The sequence below is a fragment of the Triticum aestivum genome, chromosome 7D, assembly GCF_018294505.1.
Source record: "Triticum aestivum cultivar Chinese Spring chromosome 7D, IWGSC CS RefSeq v2.1, whole genome shotgun sequence".
NCBI lineage: Eukaryota > Viridiplantae > Streptophyta > Magnoliopsida > Poales > Poaceae > Triticum > Triticum aestivum.
In genome coordinates this window covers 48,476,792-48,481,572 of record NC_057814.1, presented here as the reverse complement: position 1 = coordinate 48,481,572, position 4,781 = coordinate 48,476,792, and the positions used below count along the sequence as shown (strand labels likewise).

General features: G+C 48.6%; 1 pseudogene; it reads left to right on the top strand.

Moving 5' to 3' along the window:
• The first annotated feature begins 283 nt into the window (after positions 1 to 283).
• On the top strand, positions 284 to 1,542 carry LOC123169935 (probable O-methyltransferase 2; annotated as a pseudogene).
• The last annotated feature ends 3,239 nt before the right edge of the window (positions 1,543 to 4,781 follow it).

The window sequence follows — 4,781 nt, the reverse complement described above, 5'->3', positions numbered from 1 at the left end:
TTTATCAATTCATGAAGATCTGATGACACATGACAGTTCTGACGCCACGTTACTACAATTGGGACAGTGAACCGTGTGTCTCCTGAGACTGATTTGGGCTGCCTACACACTTACATATTCATTTTTTTATAGTCTCGTGTGTCGCGAGTGATTAATTTGAACTGACACCTTTCGCTCCGCAACTAACTAAACATTTACACGATTTACTCCTCAACAGTAGTAGGCTAGCAGCTATATAGAGACACTTGCATGCTACGCAAAGTCACACCAAGGAATTCTCAAAGCAACACAATCAGTCACACAGTCTTCACATAATTGAACAGAGAAAGGGAGAGAGAGCAATGGCGGCTCAGGCTGAGACCATCGAGGTACCCTCGGACGCTGAGCTGCTGCAGGCACAGGCAGACCTGTGGCGCCACAGCCTCTATTACCTCACCTCAATGGCGCTCCGGTGCGCCGTCGAGCATGAGATCCCGACGGCCATCCACCGCCTCGGCGGGCTCGCCTCGCTGCCCGACCTGATGACGGCGCTGTCTCTTCCCTCGGTCAAGATGCCGTTCCTCGGCCGGGTCATGCGCGTGCTCGTCAACTCGGGCGTCTTCGCAACCGACAACGACTCGGAGTCTGGCGTGGAGCTCTATCGCCTCACCCCGCTGTCCCGTGTTCTGGTGCACGGCGTGGTGGCGGACGAGCACCATAGCCAAAAGTATTTCGTGCTTGGTGTCACCTCGCCGCACTACACGGAGGCGGCGCTGGGGCTGGCCGACTGGTTCAAGAAGGACACCGAGCCACCGGTGCAGTCACCTTTTGAGGAGAAGTTCGGTGTGCCACTCTTTGATGAGAAAACTGCGCTCCTTGACGAAGAGCTCGACGCCGTTGTTAACAAAGGCCTGGCGACATCTTCAAGGGGCTTGAGTCTCTCACTGACTGCTGCGGTGGCGATGGTACGACGGCGAGGGCCCTCGTCAAGGCTTACCCTCACATTAAGTGCACTGTTTTAGACCTTCCAAAGGTGATCGACAAAGCCCCAACCGATGGTGTCATCAACTATGTTGCAGGTGACCTGTTCCACACCGTCCCACCATCTCAAGCCGTGATGCTCAAAGTATAACATGACAAGCTACAACTCATAAAATTCAGGCTTATTCATCTTTCATTCTTTGATTCAAATTTACCTATTTTTATAGCTTGTGCTACACTTTTGGAGTGACGAGGATTGTGTGAAAATCCTAGCCCAGTGCAGAAAGGCCATTCCTCCTCGTGAGGAGGGAGGAAAGGTGATAATCATAGAGATTGTGGTTGCACCTTCCTTAGGGCCAGTAATGTTTGAAGCCCAACTCCTGATGGATATGCTCATGATGGTGAACACGAGAGGTGGCCAACGCGATGAAAAACACTGGTCTGAGCTATTCAAGAAAGCCGGATTCACAGACTACAAAATTGTGAAGAAATTGGGAGCTCGATCCGTCATCGAGGTCTATCCGTAAGATGTTGTGCTTTAAAAGTAGAAATAAAGGAGGTGCTTATTTTTGTAAGGGAAAGTTCCACGGGTGTTGAAGTAACTGAAGTATAAAGATTAGTTGCTTTAAGGTCCATGTGACGTTCGATTAGAAAAGTATTAAAGCACTTGGTATTATCATATATATGTGTTTGCCATGTTGGTGTGCTCCAACAACGTCTGCTTGTAGTTTGTTGTCGTGCCTATCATGTATATGCCGTATTCTATTACTATCCGTATAAATAATATCATTGGTTATATCGTGCTAAGTTGAAAAATTGGAACTGCATGAATCACCTGGCTAGCAATCCACAATATGATAAGTAGAAATAGGAGAAATGCAAATGAGAAAGGTGATGTATGGGGCTCTCGAGGTAGCTCAGTGCAACACATATACCAATGATATAAAAGATAAAATAGGAGCAGGTAAAAGAGATGAAATAGTTGAAAAAATTTGGTAGTCTAAATGTCTCAGATATTGCCATTGCAATCTCTATTCCTAATGGTTTTTCGTCCCACCTCTCCTGGTTTTTTTCGTCCTCCCTCCCACCTCCCACCTCCTAGAGATTCCCCCCTGAACCGACGAGCGGCAAAAAAAAACTGAGATTGCGATGCCCCCAGGGTGCAAACCTCCGGTCAATCGATAGAAAAACGGATGTAAAAAAATCTACGAAGAAAACCAACGAAAAAAAATCGACTTGGACTCGCACGCACGAGCGAGAACGACGCCACACCACCAGATCCCTTCGCAGCCGCCTCACACTTGCGTCCCTGCGCAGGCTGCGCTACCGATCCCATTGAGGACCCGCCGTCGATCACGTCCAGGATCCGACGCCGATCTCGCGTGCTAGGGTTTCCTTGTGCCGCCGCCTCGCTCCTCAACCAACCGCGCCTCCTCGTCCAGGATCCAAGCTTGCCGCTGGCGACGAAGCGTACGGCACCGCCACGGCCGTGCTCGGTCGCCTTCAGGAACCCGCCACGCGCTCCGAGGCGAGGGACTCCTGGGCTCCTTCCATCGCCGCTTTGCCGATGACCCCACTGCCGGGCAGGAGGAGTGCTTCCGCGCCTCCAGGAAACCGCCACGCGCATCAAGGTTAGGCGCCTCCTGGGCTCCGTCCGTCGCCTACCTGCAAGGTCGCCCCCCGTATTCCAGCAGATCAAATGTTGGTCCAGCCTTCAAGGATGAATTAAACCTTCTGTACCTGAAGAATTGTTTCCATAGGTGAAGAATCGTTTCCACCTGCAGAGGGTGCCGTGCGGGCAAGGGTTTCGCCGGTCTGTGGTCGGCTGCGATGAATTGGGCGTCCTCCTGTCTTTTCTTCGTGTGGGTGCTATTTGTTCGTGTGGACGGAGGTATCCGTGCTGGGGTTCGTGTGGATTTAAGATTGGCCGGCATGGTTGATTCGGATTAAGATTGGACTATTCCTAAACATGCCAAATGTTGCCTGGATGATTGGGATTAAGATTGACTAATCCTAACCATGCCAATGTTGTGCTTGCAGTGCTTCTTTGGCACCGGCACAACTCTGGTCAAGTACCTACTCTTCAGGTTTGTCTTCTTCAGCCTGTAGCTCCTAAACACCAGATGGCTGATTTTCGGGATGATGCAGGCATGAATGGGGATTCCTAAATTGGTGCTTCAGTGTCGAATTATTGTTGCTTATACATAGGTTCAGAATATGCATCCATTGCTCAGAAAAAATGCATATACATCTATGATATATACAATTTCGAAGGACGATTTTGTGATCAATTTCATACCACAAGAAATGATCAAAATGAGCAATTATCGACATGGCTCATGCTAGCAATGATAGCCATGTCCTTGGTTCTTACTAAATTACTCGCGCTGAAGTAAAGTGTCTTTATGTTGGTCCTTCAGTATTTGTAATGTTCTATTTAATTTAGTACTCTCTGATTTGATTTTCATCCTTCTAACAATCTTTCTAATGTTTTCTCTTGCATCATATATGTGCAATGCATTAAAATATGGATGACATTGTCATGCACTTTTATTGTTAAATGATCATTATTTTTTCTCATTGTTATGTAGACTCATGATTTTTCAGAACATCAATTTCCTAGAGGTCTTGTTTTGATTTGGAACCTGAGTCGTAATGGAAAAGTGCCATCTTGCTAGAACCGATTCCCATGCCCAACAAATTAGCGCCATCTTTATATAACACTCATAAGCAATTTTGGCAATTGCTACATTGCATCTAGGTGACATGGTTTTCCATTATCAAGCTGTAAAAACCTTCATACAGAGCGCGTATATATGGTTTGGAGCCATTAGTATTGCATAAATTTGTTGCACATACATGGGAACTTGTTTTCTATGATCAGAAGCTAATTCAGTAAGAATCTCTTCAGTTTTCTGGAATCGCCTTGAGGACGCAGACACCAATTTTGTAATTGCTGCTTATTCCTTTTGGTATTATCTAGTTCTATGTGATAACCATCAAGAACAGCGAGCCAAATATGATTCCTTCTTAAATTATCAAGGATAATATGCAGTTTAACTTCTAATGTATACTATCCTATTGTTAACTTGTTGGGGAACGTAGTAATTTCAAAAAAATTCCTACGCCCACGCAGGATCATGGTGATGCATAGCAACGAGAGGGGAGAGTGTGTCCACGTACCCTCGTAGACCGAAAGCGGAAGCGTTAGCACAACGCGGTTGATGTAGTCGTACGTCTTCACGATCCGACCGATCAAGTACCGAACGCACGGCACCTCCGAGTTCAGCACACGTTCAACTCGATGACGTCCCTCGAACTCCGATCTAGCCGAGCTTTGAGGGAGAGTTCCGTCAGCACGACGGCGTGGTGACGATGATGATGTTCTACCGACACAGGGCTTCGCCTAAGCACCGCTACGATATTATCGAGGTGGATTATGGTGGAGGGGGGCACCGCACACGGCTAAGAGATCCAAGGGATCAATTGTTGTGTCTCAAGGGGGTGCCTCCCTCCCCGTATATAAAGGAGTGGAGGAGGGGGAGGGGGGCGGCCACCCTTGGCGCGCCCCATGAGGAGTCCTACTCCCACCGGGAGTAGGACTCCCCCCCTTCCATGTTGGAGTAGGAGAGGAGAGGGAAGGAGAGAGAGAGAGGGGGCGCCGCCCCCCTCCTTGTCCAATTCGGACTTGGAGGGAAGGGGCGCGCGGCTGCCCCTTAGCCGCCTCTCCTCTTCCACCACTTGGGCCCATGAGGCCCAATAACCTCCGGGGGGTTCCGGTAACCCCCCGGTACTCCAGTATATATCCGATAACCCCGGAA